Below are 22,016 nucleotides of genomic sequence, written 5' to 3'. Positions count from 1 at the left end.
ATCCACTCATAATTTAGAGAAAAAAAAAATCATTGCTTTCTCCTTTTAAATTTCTGCCTGCCTACTGTATGCCAGGTTCTCTAGTCAGGAGGGATAGTTGGGACTAAGACAAGCACCCTTCTTTCAGGGAGCTCCCAGTAGGAGGGTCAGCTGGGCACCTGGGACTGAAGCTGTGTTTACTGTTTTGAGGAAACATAGCCAGAGAGTATGCTGGAGGGAGCTTTCTCAAGGGAGGGTCTCTGAGTAGGTTAGCAGTACCATCCAGACAATTGTGCAAAGACTAAGAGCACTGTGGTAGAGAAGAGTCTGCAAAAGTTTTTAGGACAGAAAGAAGGTCCTAAGAAGCTGGGGTACCCTAAATAAGCCGAAGTTCATGGTGTGCAGTTAACAGACATTTTTCTTCATGTATGGGATGCCAGCCCCAGCATGTATCTGTGCCAACCAGAGCCCTTTCTCATTAACATATTGACTGGATAACTTCTAGGAGGCTCACCAAATGCATTCATAGAAAAACAGGAAGAGGAGAGGGGGGATCCTGGGCCAGGTTTTTTGCAGACACACAAGGACCCTCGCAGTGCCTTGTGTACCCTGTGCACAGGTTGGGCCTTCAGAATTCTGATCCTAAAGAGTATTTTCCAGAGGAGCTGGGAGCTGAAGTCTCTGATCCTGCAGGGGTTATAGTGCACAGCTCCGCCTGACGACTTTATCCTCCCATCCCTTAAAATTGTCCACTTAGGTCAGTACCAACCAAAAATGTTTGCAACTTAAATATTCTATGAAGAGTAAAATGTGCAGGTATAGTCAGAATTTTTTTTTAAAAAAATAATGAATCAGTGCTACCACCTCTCCATTGAAAATCCTGCTTGAGCAAATCGTCACGTTTGGGAATCCCATATACTATTTTACTCAAATGGATTCATATGTTGCTCTTAACTAGAAGGAAGTAGAGGAAGGGAAATTTTCCATTTGGGGACTTGGTAGTAAAAAAATAAATAACATGCTTCAATAGCTACACTTCAGTTTCATAATAACACAAATTGAGATTTTTTTTAAAAGGACAATTATAAATTTGTCTCAGGATGAAATGAATTATCAGGTTGAGTTATTTTCTACCTATATTGTGTCCCCTCAAGAATATTGATGAGGAACTACTAATGAGATTGGGAAGACATAGTTTATACTTAGAATTAATAATTATATATGATTACTTTGTTTTAGGGAGTCAAATTTTGTCTACTTTGGTGCAGTCAAAAGATTGAAATAGGGCTTATTCCTAAACAGGTCCTCTTTGGGGGATGCCTGATTCTTAAGTTGAATCAAACGATTTACATCTTTTTAAAATGCAATTGCTATATCAATTTTTCCCCACTGGATGTCATCTTTCCCCATATATTCCATATTCCACAGCTTCAAAATGTGAATGTGAACTACAAAGCAATGCAATGCAAAGATGGTTTATTAGAAGTCAAATTCCAGCATTTGTTTTTATTTGTCCATTTTTCAATACATATTCAGGACTTATTCTGTGCCAGGTACTGTTTTAGGCCATGGGGCTGCCAGACTAATAAAACAAAGCCCCAGTTCTCATGGAACAGGTTAAATACCCCCAATCTAAAATCCTTGGGATCAGAAGTATTGTGAATTTGGTATTTCTTAATATTTTGGAATATTTGCATATACATACTTAGGGATGGGACTCAAATCTAAACTTAAAGTTCATTTATGTTTCATACACACCTTTCACTCATATAGTATGAAGGAATTTTATACAGGATTGTTAATATTTTTGTGTTTGAAACCAAAATTTTCATGATGTGGAATTTTCCACTTGTGGAAAGAGTTATGGATTTTGGAACATTTTGGGTTTTGGATTGTTAGGTTAGGAATGCTCAGTGTGTACTTACATTTTAGTGTGATTAGGGATGTGGAGATGCAGTTTAAAACAAATAGATTCTAACAGGCAATGATAGGTGTGAAAAGGAATACAAAACAAGAAAAGAACAGAGAATGGAAGTGGGCAATTTTGCTGTATGTGTGGCCCTTTGGTGATATTTAATTAGAGATTTGGAGAGTCCAGGGAGTGAGCTCTCTTTTCCCACATGGGAGAAAATAGTCCAGGGGTTGAAGAGGATGTTCATAGTCCCTGAGAATGTGTGCTTGGCATGTTTGAGAATGTGTGCTTAGCATGTTTGAGGGTTAGCAAGCAGCTGATTTCTGGTGAACAATGTGTGAGGGAGGATGTAGGAATGGCGGATTTCCAAGAGGTTGAGGATCCGCATCACAAAGGACTTTGGGGGCCATAATGAGGAATGTTATATTATCTCCAATATGATGGGAAGCCACTGGGAGATTCTGAGCAGATTAATAGGATCTGCTTTATGTTTTAAAAGGCTTGTTCTGGCTATAATGTGCAAGATTCGAAGCTGGAAGCTCACTAGGAGACTATTGCAATAGTCTAGAGGAGGATTGATGTTGATTAGGATTAGGATGTAGGGTAGAGGTGGTGAGTGGAGTGTGTGTGTGTGTGTGTGTGTGTGTGTGTGTTTGGATAAAATGCATTTGTATATGAACTTTTTCTGTAATTTTCATTTTGATTTGGGGTACTATTCAGTATCCCATTATAGTGTTCATTACAAGTAAGGATACACTTAAGCAATACCTATGGTGATTGTCTTTTGAAAGGAATGTAAAACTTTCAATGCCCCAACAGAACACCAGGTGGTGCTAGAAAACAAGTTACATTGACAGGAGCAGAATCACATTTGCAATGCAACTGCTACATCATTTCACAGAAATGAAAAGTTTTGTGGCAATTGTGTACAATGAATCAAAATGCATTCTTCTGTTATATATACCCAATTAAAATAAATAAATTAATTAATTTAAAAAAAGAAGAGGCTGAGCTGGCTATAATATAGCCAGTCAGCGTGGTACAACTAGGACCTTATATGGATAGGTCTTAAGTTTTCTGTATCATAAGAAAACTAAAGATAGGAACAACATGAGTAATAATGAAGTCTCATTCTGAAGTTTTTCTATTTTTTGAAAAAATATATCTCCTGACAAATTTTTCCTGTGATTCTTAAAACTGTGCATGACCCATTTGAACAAAGCTATTCTCCATTACCCTTAAACTCCTTACACAGCACAGAGCATCTCAGGATATAGTTCCAGCTGTGCCTTTCCCCTGTTCAAAATGCTCTTCCTTCTCTCTCTCCTTCCCTTTTATTTAGAAAATTCCTAATCCTTAGAACCAAGCTTAGAAGTTACCTCTTCCGGGAAGCCTTCCATCTTCTACCCAAACTGGAGATACACTTCTCCTTTGTGTCCCTAGTATACACTGTTCTTCAAATTTTTAGCATGAATTTTGAGGTTTCCTCTTAATTTCTAGGCAATAAGCTTCTTAAGGATCAAAACCACAACTGACTGTCTCCTTTTGTATTAAACACAGTGGTCAGAATTCTCCAGAGAAATGAATCCAGTAGGATGTGTGGGGGTATTTGCAGAGAGCTACATATAGATGTCAAAGTCATCGATATAAATAGATAGAAATATTATGCACAGTACTCTGTCATACTCGAAACCTACCCATTTAGATGTTCATCTCACCAAAATATATAGCAACATCTAGACATGTTTGACCAAATATCTGCATACTCTGACCTAGTTGAGGTGACACATAGACTCAATCATGACACCTGTCTAGGGACACTTTAACATAGATGAGTAAAATCGTGAATAATTCTTTTCCCTTTAGTTGCTTCTTCATGGAGTGGCAGTAAGATACTAAATGGTGGGCAGAAAGAGTTTACAAACAGAAAAATCAAAGTATAATTGAACTTTTAGTGTCCAGATCGTACTTACTACATTTTTGGATATTTTCCTGTGGAATCTCATTTAATCTATACCCTTAAATCTTGTGTTAGCATTTTCCAGCCACTATTTGTGTTGTTTTCTTTTTTCTACTTGCTTATTTCTGGGGCTCCAGCTACATGGATAATGAACTGCTTAATAATATCCCACTGGTCTCCAAATCTTGGTTTTTTATTTTAATTTTTTTTCAAATTTTTGTTGTCATTCTTTTCTTTTCCCCGGCTGGACTACATAATTTTATTGTTGTATCTTTAAGGCCACCAGTTCTTCTAATTTCAAATATGCCATAGGGCCTATCTAATAATGGTTTCATTTTAGCTACTATTCTTGATGGCTCTAGATTTCCGGTTACTTCTTTTTTTTTAAAGTTTCTTTTTCACTATTGAGATTTCCTATCTGTTCACTCATGAACACCATGTTTTTCTTTAATTCTTTGTATTTATTTATAATCACTGATTGGAAAAAGTTTACATCAGTACCAACATCTGGGAGTGCTGTGAGACAGTTTCTATTGACTTCTTCTTTTTCTGATTGTGAGTCAGGAGATTCCCATTTCTCTGCACGCCTAGTTATTTTTGTTTGAAACCTGGATTTGCTAAAAACTAGATGTGTGTGTGTAATATACAACTCTAGAATTTGTTTTGTTCCAAGGATTATTGGTCATAGTAAGCAATTCACATGTCTGAACTCAAGCTGAAAAACCTGTCTCCCCTGAAGTAGAAAGCAGCTCTTATCTCTGTCAGGTTTTTGGTTTCTAATTATTATTTTTACAGTTTAACTTACTTGGAAGGAGGATAGGAGTGAAAGTCCATTGTCTGTAGAGTTTAATGGTCTGACAAAGATTGGGGCAGAATTCATACTCAGCCCTTGCTCATGGTATTTCTCCTTGCTTCTAATATTCACCATCTAAATTTCCAGTTGCTCTGCAGCCCCTTGTTCTTCCTTCTTAAACCCCAAGGCAGTAGGACTTTTATGTTTTTGCTGCCAAGACTGTATGTGTACTAGGAAATTTGCTCACATGTGAAACATAACAAAACTGTAAATTTCACCAGAAGTAGTTCTGTCTGGAGTTGATTCTCATAGTAGCCAGTCTCCAAGAAGGTCCCCAGTAATTCTTTCCTTTTGGTATTTGTGCCTCTGGGCAATCCTCTCTCCATTGAATATGGCTGACCTGGGTGACCAGTATTATAGAGATGGCAGAGTGTGGCTTCCTAGGATAGGTGAGAAAAGATGTTGCAGCCTTCATCTTGCTATTCTTTGAATCATGTGCTCTGGGGTAAACCAGCCATCAAGTCATCTATGAGCAGCCAGGTTCATGTAGCAAGAAACTTGTATAAGATAATGAATGTTTAAGGGTTGCTGCCAGTTGCTAAGTTTGGTGGTGATTCATTTTGCAGTCTCATATAGCTAATCCATCGCCTCAAGTCTCTACCTGCTTTTATTCCAGGCTCCCTGGGGGCTGCCCATGGAAGTGAAAAGTCACCACTCAGTCAGGGATTTGGGCAGAATTTACTCTCAGATTATGTATCTTCGCTCTTTTGTGTCTCTCTTGCTTTTAACATTTCTCTTTTAAGTTTCAACCTATCCTCCTGCTCAGAATTCTGTCATCTGCTCTCTTCAGTAGGCAGGACTACAGTTTTCCACTGACTTTAGGCAGTGGGGGAGCACCCCCATGCAACTAAAGCCACAGCCTCACTATTCTTACCTCAAGCAGAAACAGTCTTTCAAGGATAAGCACTTCAAGTGTCTGCCTGTCTTCAGTAATACATCTTCATGTAGCTGTTTTAGTGTCTTAGTGATATTTCATTGATTTAATGAAATGCTACTACAAATACTCTCTGAACTAGAAAAGCTTAGCATCTCAAATTTATAAGCCCTTCTGGAATCCCTGACTCTGAGCTGCATATTTATAATTTTTGCTCATTTTTTTCTGGAACTATTGAACTGTGTTTTTTTTTTTTTTTCCTTCTTGTTGATTTTAGGATTTTCATTGTATTATTGATATTTAGTCCCTCATTTTGGGGTTTTTTTGGGGGGGTATAGAAGGGATTGAACTCGGGGGCACTCAGCCACTGAGCCACATATCCAGTCCTATTTTGCATTTTATTATTTAAAGACAGGGTCTCAATGAATTCCTTAGCACCCTTCTATTGCTGAAGCTGGCTTTGAACTCACGATCCTCCTGCCTCAGCCTCCAGAGTCTCTGGGATTACAGGCATGCACCAGCGCCCAGCCCTTCATTGGTTTTTGATATTGGGAACATATCATCTCAGTGATTTATTTATTACCTCCTCGTGTATAATGTCTTACAGATTCATAATGGTTGGAATAAGTAAGTGCATGAATGAATATGTGTTGGAACCAGGTCCAACCATATCTCCTGGTTATCTTATATTTTTCTATTTTGAAGTCACAAAATATGTACAAAATATGCATTGAACAGACTTGATTCAGATGGCTTGGGAGCTTGGGAAGGGCCAAGTGTGATCCTTCCCTCAATGAATTTACTCATTCATCTCATTGAGACAAGGACAGTAGTACCTGGCTATGAAGACACCTGTCATGAAGTTGCAACCATTCAGTCTTTGTATTTCTTTTCCATTGATGCATGTGGGCTCCATGAAGTCATCACTGCCTAGAATATAATTACTGCTTGGTGATTATAATTAGAATTTTGTCTTTTAGCTGCCCATTGGACAGACTTCAACTCCTTGTCTTATCGGCCCTAAAACACTAGGTGTTCCTCATTATTGGTACTAACAACCCACCTACATGTTGTGGTACCAGCTGGCGGTTCAGTTCAGGCCACGCCATGATGCCTTAGTAATTTCCCCCTATTGTAGAAGAGCAATGTAGCAATAGCACATTTAAACTAACTCAGGGAAAAGCTTTGAAAAGCCAGTCTCCCTCCCACCCTTGCAGCTGTGAAAAGAGGTTATGAGATAACTGCTGTTGAAGATTTATTATAGTCATTACATTCAACGGCTACAGTAGTTTTAGTGGTTCCTAATATATACCAGCAGTTATTGTCTGATTACTTCTACAGATAAGTTAATTATAGGAGATTTCTGACTCTTATACAAGTCTGATTTAGAGAGAAGTTTAATTACAGCAATTTCAGTGATTCTAAATAAGCTCAGCATATATTACCAGTCTCAGCAAGTATAGTAGAGGTTTTTAGCTGTGTTGAAATACACATTTGCTTTGTTTTTATTTTTCGTTTCATGATTTTCACTGTACTGTAGGACATGTGATAGATAATTCAGGACACCTGTTTCCGCCAGAGTGAATCTTCAGTCAAACACACCACAGGACAATAATAGCAAATTCTTCGTTATCATTAAAATCCCATTCTAATGCTTCCCATTGAGCACTCCGCATTTTACAAAGCTAATTTGTGTAATGATTGTGACAGTGTGAGCAGGAAAACAAACTAGTTTTCTTAAAGGAAAAAAAAATCAGATATGAGTGTATTTTTATTAAATTTTTGTTGTCATTCTTTTCTTTTCCCCGGCTCGACTACATAATTTTATTGTTGTTAGGATCTTAATTTTTTTTAATTGATAGGAAGTCAGGCAGCATCTTTAAATCAGGATAATCCTTATTTGTGTTTATTCATACCCTGGCAGTATGTGAATAAAGATTAATATATTAGAAGCATCTGCCCAAACTTATTTAAAAATAAACTTGTAAAAAAATGTGTCATAAGAAGACAGAGCTAGGGCTGGGGTTGTAGCTCAGTGGTAGAGCACTTTACCTTGCATGCGTGAGGCACTGGGTTCGATCCTGAGCACTGTATAAAAATAAATGAATAAAAGATATTGTGTCCATCTACAACTAAAAGATATATATTAAGAAAAGAAGACAGTGCTATGGGTTGTTGAATATATTTATTTAAACAGTACCCTAAATTGGAGAGGGTATTAATTTGAGGAATACACTACTGAAAATTACTTTCATTTGAGGTCTATAGAACTCTTCCCCCAGAATTTTTTCACCCTTGTGGTATAATGGTAGATTTTACTGGCATTTGCAACAGTAATTCTATCATCTGCTTATATGTTTTCACTTAAAAATGAGGTATGTTTTGACAATGGAAAGTACAGTGCAGTTTCACTTTCTATGGTTTTAGTTACTTGTGGTCATCTCCTGTCTCCAATAGAGAAATACCCATGGGAAGGTCAACGGTAGCCTAGAGCCATGTCATAGCGCCTGCAAGAGTCTCTTCATGCAGACATTGTATCATCTCCTGTCATCACAAGAAGGGAGAATGGGATACAGTAAGATTCTGTAAGAAAAAGAGAATCTATATGCACACAACATTGATTACAGTATGTTGTTATACTTGTAAGGTTTTATTATTGGTTATTGTTCATCTCTAACTTTGCTTAATTTTTAAATTAATCTTATCATAGGCATGTTATGTATAGGAAAGAATATAGCATATATGAGGTTCTATCTGTGGTATCAGGCATCCCCTGGGGGTCTTGGAATATATTCTCCTCAGTTAAGGGGGACGATTTTATTGGTAATAGTGAAAATAAATCAAGTCTTCAGTTTCAGTTTGGGCGATTTTACTACATTCTGTCTGCATGGGGAGCCAGTCTACTACCTTTCCTTAGCACTGTGGAATTTTAGTCACCTTTCCTTTTTGCTAGAATACTCTTCCTTCTTCTCCTTTGTCTATTTAGATCTTTCAGTCCACTTTTCTGTGGTCCACAGTTTGTCTCACCTGTGGCCTTTCAACTTGATCTGGTTCATTGCTAAACCTTGCAAACATAAATCAAGACTAAGAGAATAAGTGTAACAAATTCTCCATTGCCACCTGCACATGTTTACACTTCGGTATTAAAGAACATTGTTTTTATCAATGATGTTTTCAGAGGTCCAGCTTTTCCTTATATCAGTAGTAACAATTGCACAGATACCAGCAGATTTGGGGAGAAAGGTGACTCTTTGCTGATGCTGCAAACATGTGCTTGGGAAGGACAGTAACTGCCTTCGGCCTTTGGCTACGGGAGACCCAATTCCACTTCCACTTCTGAGCTGCAAGTCGCACCAAGTTGCCACCTCTCCCATGCACCCATGATGCACCCTATCCTCCTTGCTGCCTCCCAGCCAGGGGTAGAAATTCATCTTTGGGATTTTTGCTGCTTAACTATTTAAGGTCACTAATTTAATGTCCATCTGTGGTTTCAGGCATCCCCTGGGGGTCTTGGAATATATTCTCCCCAGTTAAGGGGGACAATTTTATTGGTAATCGTGAAAATAAATCAAGTCTTCAGTTTCAGTTTGGGTGATTTTACTACATTCCGCCTGCATGGGGAGCCAGTCTACTAGTTGTGACAAAGTTAGAGATGAACAATAACCAATAATAAAACCTTACAAGTATAACAACATATTACAACTACTATTGTGTAGGTTACACAATATCTGAAGACCCAGAACAAAGCCCTTGATGAAGAAATATTCCTATATGGGATAAAAATGTTTTGGGGAAAACACAATCCTAAAATAAAAAGCATGTGCCTTCTATTTTACTGCTTTAATTTTTGCCTTCTCCTCAAAGGGACTGGATGCAAGACTGCACTCAGAAGGTGCTCAGCATTTACTGAGTCACGGGTATCAACCCATTCTTGGGTTGCCATGGAGAAATTTTTTTTTCTTTTGTAAAACAATGAGAAAACATCACTGAAGGGTTAAAGGCATCTGTTTTGTGGCACCTCTCCCAACATATTCACTATTAAATACTTTAGCCACTTAAGACAAACATATGGCAACTTATACTGTAAATTCTAAATTTACTTCAAATCATATATACAGTTGTCCAGTTGATTATGGTAGAATCAGAGAACACTGTGATTTTTGCCCTTTGAGTTAATTTTTTTTAAGAAGCCAGAATGTGTGGATGAAGGGAATAAGAATAGGGATTTTATATATACATCTACCTCTTTATATATACATATGTATCTACACACACACACACACATATCCTACTATATTTATTATATATATATCTATCTAGATAGATATATATACACACACATATATCCTACTACATTTATTATATATATACACATATATATAGATACAAACATATTTATATATGTGTGTGTATATATACATATATATGTGTGTCTGTATATATATATATATATATATGTGTGTTTGTGTGTGTGTGTATCTCCTTACACATTTTTTTACAGGGGTTTCACTTGTTCTGGGTGAAAGGATAAGCTCTCTCCCCATGTCTTTGAACTTTGGCCAACCTTTGAGTGTTGACCCTTCTTAAAGAATGGAAATGGGTACTGAATAAAGGAGATAAGAGCTTCTAGCTCAGGGGGGTGATGCATTAATTTAACAAAAACTTGAGCTTCTTTTTTGTGCCTATCTCTGTGGGGTACTCTAAAAACAAACCAAATAACTACAGTATAAGGAGGCAGAGGTTATGAACAGACTGCCTTAGGAACATCAAAGAGGGAAGAGTCCACTGCTAGGGAGGTGGTGTGGTCAGAAAGCTGCTAAAGTCCTCCTGGATGGATGACATTTGATGGTATTAAGGTAGTAAGCCAGGGTGCTGTCCATGTAGTAGCTCTGTGAATTCAGATACTGAATGATTTTTAGTGAAAGGGATGATGATAGATTGATATAGAAAAAAGACCCCAGGTGTTTCTGCACATAGCAGTCCCACCCTTATTCAACAGGGCAGCATTTCTAGGGTATTTTGGACAATGCTCATTATAAAGCAGGTCACATTAGTTGGAATCCTGTCTTGAAACTTGATACCATGACTTTTGGGGGGAAATTATCATAATTTACTTTTTTTAAAGAGAGAGAATTTTTTAATATTAATTTTTTAGTTTTCGGTGGACACAACATCTTTATTTTATTTTTTATGTGGTGCTGAGGATCAAACCCAGCGCCCCTCGCATGCTAGGCGAGCTCGCTACCGCTTGAGCCACATCCCCAGCCCATAATTTACTTTAAAAAAAAAAATTCAGTGACTTTCTGTACTTTGATTCTTCAAAGTACCTTGAAAAGTACCTTAATGGTGGCTTCTGTTTTTTTCCCATTTCTGTTTCACTTTGTGGGAAGTTAATTAGTGTCTACTTCTAGGACTCTCTATATTATTTATCTGGAACCTTCAGGCTAATTAACTACCATGATTATAATATTAACTTGGTTCAAGTTGTGAGAAGTACACTTAAAACTAAATTTGAAATAAAGGTGCATAAAATCTCTTTATACAGCATGATGCCTTTAATTGATACTCTCTTTACATAAAAGCCAAGTTTTGATAAAGTTGTGTTTCAGGTAATAACTTTGATTTTTATGCTTCATTGAAATTTGGCTCCTCTCCCCCAAGGATCACCAACTTCTTTGTGCATTTATACCATCATATTGGTGATGTTATTACTAATGTCATTTAGCTAGTCACAGGGTGGAAGCAGCATTAATTGCAAATTATAGCTTCAACATAAAACCAATGAACTTGGGTGAGCTTTTAATTTTGCTGCCTTGTCACTTTGATTCATACTGCATCTTGCTTTTTAACTGCTGCCACGAACCCCGTGTGCATTTCTCTGCAGTATATTTTTTCATGGCACTTTCAGACAGTCACTAGAGTCAAGCAGTACAGGACCCAGCAGGGTATGTGTTGTTGTGCCATTAATTGCCTACCTCTGTGCCTTGTGTGGAAGAAGGCTAGAGGCAGATTGTCTTTTACCCCCTGAGAAGTATGATAATAGCTTGACAATGCGCTTCCTGAAGAATTTCTCTGTGATTATAAAACACATGTGAAGAGACTTGTTTGAAAGGAAAAGAAAAATGAGGAGTATCTTTAAATTGCCTTTTGGATTAATACTATCAAACACTTGGTGCATTGGCACTAGTGTGATGGAAATACTCATGTGATATTTCCACTCTTGTTCAGGTATCAAGATCAAGTTTTAAGTCTTATCTGTTTTGTTTTTAGATTCAAGCATGTGGCCAAATGTGACATTTGGAGATTGGTGCCCTTATTTACATTTCAGCGAATTTAGAGTTATAAAACTGCTTGTCAAGTAGCCATTATTATTATTATTACTATTATTATTATATTTTTTTAACCATGAACATTTTCCTCCAAAGCATTTAAATTAATCTTGTTAGTGTTACTCAACACTAGAAAATTGTTGGAGTGTAATAGAAAGTGTCCTTAACCAGAGTTTTCGTCTCAGTTCTACCAATTCTTAATTGCACTTTGATCTTGGACACATCTCTGGGCCTTGCAGAGTTTTTCTTTCTCCTTGTATAAAATGGGAGCTAATTCTTCTTGCACTCCTACAGTTTTTCTGCACATTGCATGACCATGCTGGTTTGTCACTGGGATCATGCTATATAGATATGATCAACTAGCATTGTTACTTCTTCTCCAATGATTGTCTTATATAAAATGCCATGTTATCCCCAAATCCATATGCAGGAAGAGATTAGTACTGTTCATTTGTGTATGCTCCTCTTCCAAGAGCCTCTTGATGAATGTGATCAGCATTATCCACATGACATCCCAGAGTTCATAATGTCTTAATTGCAAGAGAAGATGCTGTATCCCCAGGGATGTTTCTCTAGGAAGTGTTTACGTGTGGAAAGTGAACATCCACAAGCTGAAAGAGGTGTGAGGATATTGGGGAGTTGTTTGAGGCATGCTTTTCATGGCATCTCATTAAAGAGTAAGTTTAAGTGTTCTTTCTACCTTGGGTGTTAAATCTTTATTAACACTGGAATTTGAAAACAGCTAGCAAAAAAAAAAAAAAAAAAAAAAAAAAAAGCAAAATGCTTAAGGGATTTATTGTAAGACTCAATAGTGCCATTATTTTCCATGTGTGCTTTAAATTGCTGGAGTAAAATAATGTATTCAGCAAGGAAGCAAGTTCCTGCTTCCTCCCATGAGTCTCCTTGATTGTGCAATTGGTATCTCATTCTTTAATTAAACTCGTCCAAAGATAGGATCAGCTAAAGTGTTTACTGTATAAATAGTTTTCATTCCCAATGTGCAAGCTTAAAACCATGGTAAAAAAGAGTTTGCCATCTGTTAAAAACCAAAACATGTGGTGTGCTGTTGCATAAAAATAAACCACACATTATTCATAAAAAGGATCACAACACATATCATATCCTTGGGACTGACAATAATGTGTGATGTTTTGGAATGTCACCACCTTCTCTCCTAGTGACAGTGTGTTCTGTAATGCATTATGTTAAACAACATGATCATCTATAAACATCATAAAACTAAAGCCTATATTTTTGTCCAAGTGAAATAGCTTTATTTCAGTGTGAAAATTTTACTGATAAGAAATGGCAATTTTTCATCTTTTTCTTTAATATGTTCTATTGTAATTATTCCTAAGAGTTTTATTTTCAAATCTTTTTTCTTCCCTAAAATTTAACCACCTAGTTAAGCCAGGAATTTCACTATTCCTCTCTCCCTGTGCTGTCGTTCTCTAGACCTTGTCTTCTGCTTGTTTATTAGAACCACAGTCTCTTCCCACTTCTAGTTTTTGTCCTTTTGCTAATACAAACCTACTCTGAGTGCAGCTTCCTGGAACAGGTGGTTGATGGTCATTCATTGAAGCCAGCAGTGATACCACATTTTCTGCAGAGTAGTCTAACTTCCTCAGCTTATTCTTCAAGAAACCCCCAAATCTGTTTTCAAGCCACCTATGTCGTAGCCTTGACTCTCACTGTCCTTGTCCTGGCACCCTGGGACTCTACCAAAATTATCACAAATTTCTAAACTTACCTCCTTTTTCTTTCTACCTCTACTCTCGTCCCTTCATAATATTTTTCCCTGCCTCGAATCTGAAATTATATATACGCTTTTAGGCTCAGATTAAACATCAGGTTCTTCCTAAATTCTTACCCTTTTGTTCTAGTTAAAAGTTAACATTCATCTCTTTGTGTTCCCAAAGCACTTTGTGATTTTTATTTTGCCTGATAATTTTCATCCTTCTTTTTCAGTCTTAACTTGCTCCCCCACATCACCACTTTCTAGCATCTGGAGTACTTGAGGATGGGAATTATATTCAGTTCATCTTTTTGTCCCCTATACTAACTGACACTCAATAAATATTTGAGGCACTCAATAAATACGTGCCAAAATGGTCACTCATTATGGTCACTCATTAAAACCAACAGTGATACCACATTGTCTGGAAAGTCAGGCATGTATTGGCTTTAATGAGGTCATAATGTCATTAATTTTGCTGCAGAGAATCTATAATTACAAAATTAATGCAGAGACGAAATTTAAATTAACAGGTAAGGAAATATTATCATATTCTACATTAGATTTTTTATATATAACAGTAGCTATGGATACTCTAAAATGTTTTTGGTACTCTGCTGCTCAGTGATTCTTTGTGGATGATTAATTTCTCACAGAATTATGTGGGAAGTTCTGACTTATTTGTTTCAGGCAAAACCAATTGCAATCTTTGAACCTCATTTAGATACCACTTCAGATTAACAAACCTAAGTTCTTAACCACAGAAAAATAAATTGTGACTATCCAGTGAAAGTATTCACCTTTGATTTTAGAGTTGTTCTTAATTTTGTTTTTAGTGATGAGAATAGTGATGGTGGTTGCATTTTTATGTTTATTATAATAGTTTTATTGAGGTATAGTTAAACATACATAAGTGTTACCTAAGGAATACAATTTGATTAGTCTTGACATGTATGAAATCATGAAATTCTCATCACAATCAAGAAAACAAGCATCTTCAATGATACCAAAGTTTTCCTCCCCCACCCCCCAATAAGCTGTCCTACACTTCATCCCATAGGTACCTACACAAACCCAGGCAGCCACTGCTCCTCCTCAGGTCCATAAACACTACCTTATTCTTCCCAGATGTTTGTGTAAGTGGAATTACACTGTATGCACCCCCCTCTTATTTTATTTTATTTTATTTTTTTTGGCCTGGCTTCTTTCAATCAGCAATTATTTTGAGATTTATTCATGTTATAGTACATAGTAGTAGTTTCCTTTTATTGACAGGTAGCATCCATTCTATTTATATAATACACTTTATTTATCCTTTTGTTTATTTATGGACATAAGGGTTGTTTCCATTTTTTTTTTGGCATTTACAAAGAAATCGGTTATGAACATTCATGTATAAGTCATTGTGTACAAACATGTTTCATTTCCCTGGGAATATGTGGGTATAAAATGGCTGGATAATATGTCTGAGTATTATATGAGACAGAAAGATTGATTTGGGATCATGGTTTCAGTCTACGGTTGGCTGGCTCCGTTGCTCTGGGCCTGTGGTGAAACAGAACATCATAGAGGCTGCATTGGAGAAAAGCTTCTCAGCTTGTGGCAATCAGGAAACAGAAAAAGAGAGAAAGAGGCTGAAGAAAAGATAAACACTTCTAAGGCGTGTCCCCAGGACCTCTCTTTCCTCCAAGCAGGACCCATCTCCTAGTCTTACATTCATCTTTTAGTGAATTAATCCAGTGAGGAGGTCAGTCCTCCTGATCCAATCATTTCACAAAAGGGCCACCTCTGGACACAGGACACATAGACTTTCCACATCCAAACCGTAATGTGTGTTGAACTTCTTAAGAAATTTTCAAAAGTTTTTCCAAAGTGGATGTATTATTAAATTTTATATTTTAACTGGGAACATATAGGTGTTCCAGTCCTCCTAATCCTTACCAACAATTGGTATGGTCAATATTTTTAATTTTAGTCATTCTAATGGGTATGAAATGGTATTTCATTTAGATTTTAATTTGCATTACTTTAATAACCAGTGATTTTAAGCATCTTTTTGTGAATTTGTTTCTTATTCTGTCTCTCCTTTGGTGAAGTGTGTGTTCAAATCTTGCCCACTTTTTTCATGAGTTGCCTTTTTATTCTCGAGTTTGGAGAATTCTTTTTACCTGATTTTTGAAGACATTAATCTGATACTGCAAATATTTTCTCCAAGTCTCTAAATTATCTTTTCATTTTCTGTATGGTGGCTTTGGAAGACCTGTTTCATTATGAGAAAGTCTAAATGATGAATTGATTCTTATATAGATCGTGCTCTTAGAATCATATCAAAGAGATACTTGCCTAAACTAAGGTCAGAAAGATTTTTTTTTCTCTTGATTTTTTTCTAGAAGTCTTATAATTTTGGGTTCTACATTTAAGTCTGTGTTTTAATTTAAGTCAGTTGTTTTTTTTATTTTTATTTTTTGGTTTTTTTTTTGATAGCAAAGGTATGAAAAACCATTTATTTGAAATATATATAAATAATATATATATATATATATATATATATATATAAAATATATATATATAAAATGCCATTATAATGGCATTATAATGCCATTGTCCCAGCAGCATTTACTGAACAGGCTATTCTTTTACCACTGAATTGCCTTTGAACATTGGTTGAAAATTAGTTGTCCGAGTATGTATGAGTCTATTTTTGTTTTAGCTTTTTCATTGCTGTGACTAAAGTACCCCCCCACACACACACCAGCACAATTATAGAGGAGGCAGAATTTATTTGAGGGCTCATGGTTTCTGGGGTCTTCGTCCATTCCTCAGGGCTTGAGGTGAGGCTCAACATCATGGTAGGAGAGGGTGGCCAAGGAATGCTGCTCACATCATGATGACCATGAGGCAAAGAGAATGAGACCTCACTCACCAGAAGCAAATATATACCCAAAGCCATGCCCCAATTCCCACCTCCTCCAGCCACACCCTACCACTTCAGTTACCACTCAGTTAAGCCCTATCAGGGGATTAAATCACTGATTAGATTAAGACTCTCACAACCCAATCATTTCTCCTCTGAACCTTCTTTCATTGTTTCACATGCAAGCTTTTCGGAGATACCTCACATCCAAGCCATAACAACTTCTAAACTCTTCTTTTCAGTCCTGTTGACCCATTTTTCTATCTCCACACAAATACCACTGTGCTTTATAAGACATCTTGAAATCAGGGAATGTTAGTCTTGCCACTTTATTGTTTTTCATGGTTGTTTGGACTATGTTAGAGGCCCCTTACATTCCATATGAATTTAAGAATCAGTTTGTCCATTTTTACAGATACAAAAAGTCTGCTGTCACTTTGACTGTAATTGAACAAGGAAAATTTATGTATTTGGTAAGAATCGACCACCTTTACTGTGCCAAGTCTTCTAATCCATGAGTATTCTGAGTCTCTCCATCTAGTTAGGTCTTTTGAAATTTCTCTCATCAGTTGTTATGGTCATCAGTGTGTTAGCCCCCTGTCTCCTCCTGACCAGTGGGAGAAGCGGGGAAAGCATGCCCCCACCAGGAGGAGCCAAGAAAGGTAAAGGTGTCCCTCACCCAGCCCTCCTACACTGGAGGACAATCAGAAGGCTCCAGGGAAAGGAGTGGAAGCAGGATCTCATTTATTGAGGAAGTACACACAACTTATATACTGCACCAGAGCAGGATGAAGGTCAGAGGGGTAGAGCGAGTTCACGAGCTGTCCATGAGAGCAGAAGAGTCCTGGACTTATCCTGGAGGTGATCCACCTTTTCTGTCACCGCCCACAGCACCTCATCCTGGCTGATTGCCAGGAGCCATCCCAGCCACATGTGTGGCCTCAAGACTGTAGCAAGACATGTCCTACAATGGTTTTCCATGTATAGGTCTTTTGTGACTTTTGTTGGAATTATCCATAAGTACATCCGATTTTGGATCCTATTGTAAGTGGCATTACTCTGTAATTTTAACCACTTTCTAATTTTTCATTTTAATTTGTTATTACTAGTAAAAAAGAAAAAAAAGTGCATTCATTTATCTTGTATCCTACACTTGATCTTAGCCAAAAGGCCGAGAAGCGATTATCTTGTATCCTGAAAACTTTTTTAAATTAATTAATTAATTTTTTTATTAGTTACACATGACAGTACAATGATCTTGACAATTCATACATTTGAATCAAATGGAGTATAATTTCTCATTTTTCTGATTGTACAAGTTACAGAATTCTGATTGTACAGGTTGCAGAACTGCAACCTTGATAAACTATTTTCAAGTTGTTTTTTATAGAACCTATACAATTTTATACAAATATTTTCATGTTATCTATGAATAAAGGCAGTTTTATTCCTCCTTTCCAACTGGGATGCTTTATTATTTCTTTATCTTTCCCAGTTCATTGGCTAGAGCAAGTACAATGTTGAAAGGAAGTTTTAAGAGTGGGCATCTTGGTCTTATCCCTGATCTTGGTGTTTGGGGGAAGTTTAGTCTTCACCATTCAGTTTCTGTTAGGTCCAGATTTTTCATAGATGCTCTTTATTGGATTGAGAAAGTTTATTTCTATAACTCTAAAAGTTTTTATTAGAAATGGCTTTTGGATTTAGACAAAGGCTCTTCTGTATCTAATGAAATGACCTTGTGGTTTTAATTTTATTGTGCTAGTATAAATCACATTAATGGATTTTCAAATGTTAGACCAACATTTAAAATGAGTTTTAACATTTCTGGATTAAACCTCAAGATAAATTATTTTCTATATATGTTGTTGAATTTGACTTGCTAAAATTTTATTTAGAATATTTTTACCTCTATGTTTAAAACTATGTTGAAGCATGGTTTTTATATAATGTCTTTGCCTGGTTTGAGTCTCATAATAAATGCTGCCTAAATAGAATGAGTTGAGAAAAAAAATTCTTCCTCTTTGAGAATTTATATGTTCTTCCTTTTTTAAATATTTGGTATAATTCAATAGTGAAGATGATGGACCTAGGAGTTCCTTTGTGGTAATTTTTAATGACAAATTCAATCTCTTTAATTGATTTAGGATATTCAGGTATTTGTTTCTTCTTGAGTAATCTTTGGAAGGTTCTATCTTTCGACAATTGTGTTCATTTCATCTAATTTATTAAGTTAATTGGCAGAACATTGTTTATAACATTCCCTTATTATCATCTTAATAATGATAGAATTTGTAATAATATCCCCTTATTCCTTCCTGATGTTTTCTCTCACTTTTTCTCGATCATCCTAGGGATATTTTATCAATTTTATTTGTCTTCCCTCAAAACCAGTTTTAATTTTACTGACTTTATTATTTTTCTGCTTTGAAGGTTATTTCTATCTGCTCTCATCTTCATAGTTTCCTGGCTTCTCCTAGGTTCAATCTCCTCTTCTCCCTACTATTCTTTTCTCCTTCCCCTCCTCCAGCTGGAAGCTTGCAATATTCTGTGTGCACTTGCAAGGTGTGTTTTTGTTTGGGAGGTTAGTATTCTAGAAATGTCAATTAGGTCAAGGTGCTTCAAACTGTTCTTCAAATCTTCCGTATTCTTGTTGAATTATTCTATACTTACTCTATCAGTTACTGAATGAGGAGAATTATCAAATTCCCTGATGGATTTAAATATTTTGGTTTCTTAAATAATTCTTTCAGTTTTGATTCATATATTTTGAAACTTTGCTACTAGATGAGTAAACATTTCAGTCATTGTTATCTTTGCAAACAGTTCTTTTTTGTTTTTGCCGAAGTCCAGCTGCAGCAAAATAAGGGGGGGGGGGAGGTGACAAGCAACTTGTGTACCTTGACACAGCAGGAGTGGGAGCTGTTTATTGTAGGACAGGAGGGGTATTTATACATCCCACACAGCTTATCTTAATTAACATAAACTAGATACAGCAGTCAACCAATAAGGAATCTCCACACTTAATGGCTTGATGGCGTTGCTTCAGAAACCACTCCCTCTGGCAAAATGCCAGGCGCCATCCAGACTTGTTTACAGACTCTAACATCTGCCAGGCACCATCCTGACTTGTTTACAGACTCTAACAGTTTTGAAATAACTTTCTTTTGTCACAGATAATATTCTTTAACCTGAAATCTATTTTGAAATTCACATTGGCACTGTAGGTTTGGGATTTTTTTTTTTTTGATTGTTTGGGTTTTTTTAGACCAATAAACAAATTTTCATCCATTTGCTTTTACTTGTGTCTTTGTATTCAAGGAGGATTTTTTGTAGTCAACATTCAATTGTACTTTGCTGTTTCCTACAAGCTGAGATTCTTTGCCATTTAATTCTGGTATTTAATTGGGGTGTTTACATTTAATGTGTATTGATATGATAGGTTTATCATCTTGCTGTATATTTTCTTTTGGTCACAACTTTCCTTTGCTCCATGTTTCTTCTTTCTTCTCCTTGGTTTGGATTAATTTAATAATATTTAGTATGCCATTTTATCTTCTGGTTGACATTTTTAGTTATCACTCTTTGTGTACTTTAGTGATTTCTTTAGGTATTTTGTATATATGTCTAACGTATCACAATTTACCTTCAAAGTATATTATACCATTCACATATATTATATAAAACCTACCATTAGACTACATTTATGCTATTATTATCACATTTTACTTTTATGTATTATCTAAAGCCCATACTACATTCTTATTATTTTTGTTCAAAAATTAATTTGTTGCTGGGTGTTTTGGCATGCACCTATAATCTCAACTGCTCAGGAGGCAGAGGCAGGAGGATTACAAGTTCTAATCCAGTCTAAAAAATATAGCAAGACTCTGTCTTAAAACAACTAAACAAAACACACCTTGTTTTAAATGATTATCTTTTAACTATAAAAAAATTTAAAGAGATTTAAATGCTAAGAGAGAAAGCATGTGTTTCTCTATGTATTTTCCATTTCTAGTTCTTCATTTTTTTATATTCACATTCCCATCTGATACCATCTCCCACCTAAAGAACATCCTTTAACATTTTTATTTATTCGTTCATTTTCATTTCATTTTATTTTATTTTTTGTAGGACAAATCCACTTTTTATAAGTTCTTTCAGCTTTGCTGTATTTAAAAACCACTTCATTTTGCTTTTTTTTTTTTTTGAAGATATTTTTGCTGGGTATAGGATTCTCTGCTGCCAGTACTATTAGTACTTTAAATATGTTGCTCTGCTCTTCTCCCTTTCATTTTTTTTGGGTGAGATATTTGCTACTATCTTTACCTTTGTTCCTTGTATGGGACAAGCTTGTTTTATTACTCTTAAGATTCTCTTTTTATCACTGGTTTGATAAATTTATTCCTATTTCTTAGAGTTCATTGACTTTCAATCCCTGATATACAGTTTCTTGCAAAATATTATTTCATATATTGGTTGGAAAGATTTAGAAATTTGATTTCATTTTTAAATCCCAAACTTAGTATTTGGACATATTATCCCCTTCTGTCGTGTCATTTTTTACTACATTTATTTCAGAAAGGCCATGGCTTGGTTTTTCAATGTATAAAATTATAGATTTATGTCTCCATTACTGACCCATAATCACATTTGTCTATGAGAAACCTGTCATTTAGATATATTTTTTCTTTTTTTTGTTCAGAAATAGGTTATCTGTCACTTTATCATTCCGCTGTTGCCCAAATAAACTCAACATTTTCTCATTTCCTAGAGACCACCATCTTCAGGGTTGACTTATTTACTGGTCATCCTATCATGACCAGGTGTTTGTGGTCATCCTGTTATGTCTATCACACTCCTGTAAACCAAGATTAATAATTTATAGAATATCAGGTTTCCATTCGCATAGCACAGGGAGAGATTCTAAAGGCACTCTTGGGATTTCTTTCATTGTGATTATCAAATTGATTTTAAAGGCTTCCTCTTGGGTTTGATAAAAATCTAAGATGATATCTTTAAAAAAATGAACACCATGTAATTTCTGTCTTATAAAACATAATAATGAATGTCAGTCAATACCAACGGTGACAAACACTAATTAAACATGCAGAACATGTTAACATCATAACAATTAAATGAAGAGTAAGATAATATAGAAACTAAATAATTTATTCATATAGTATGTCCTGTCTTTAGATGTATCTGGGAAGTTACATAGCAGAGTCACCTGTAGCTAGTTATTTAGTATTGAGGCTTGGGATCATCTATTTTCTGTCAAGTTCCCCTGAAGATATGATGGAGTGAGGTTTGAAAATTATTGTTTTATTTGTTGATAATGGGAACAAATATTTAAAGATGACTTTAAATAACTTTACCATTTCAACAAAATTAATAAAATATGGGAAACACATTTCTAAAATGCTTTTTATGAATTACTGCCTTTTAAAAAATGTATGTTGC

At 35.8% G+C, this 22,016-nt stretch overlaps 1 protein-coding gene and 1 pseudogene across 4 annotated transcripts in view; one reads left to right on the top strand and one right to left on the bottom strand.

The window, feature by feature from the left end:
• The window catches only part of Asph (aspartate beta-hydroxylase), a 208,533-nt gene that overhangs the window by 100,831 nt on the left and 85,686 nt on the right, over nucleotides 1-22,016 (top strand). The window lies entirely within an intron of this gene.
• On the bottom strand, nucleotides 17,651-17,739 carry LOC113184199 (U2 spliceosomal RNA; annotated as a pseudogene).

Source organism: Urocitellus parryii, chromosome 7 (genome assembly GCF_045843805.1).
Source record: "Urocitellus parryii isolate mUroPar1 chromosome 7, mUroPar1.hap1, whole genome shotgun sequence".
Lineage (NCBI taxonomy): Eukaryota > Metazoa > Chordata > Mammalia > Rodentia > Sciuridae > Urocitellus > Urocitellus parryii.
This window is presented reverse-complemented; position numbering and strand designations above follow the sequence as displayed.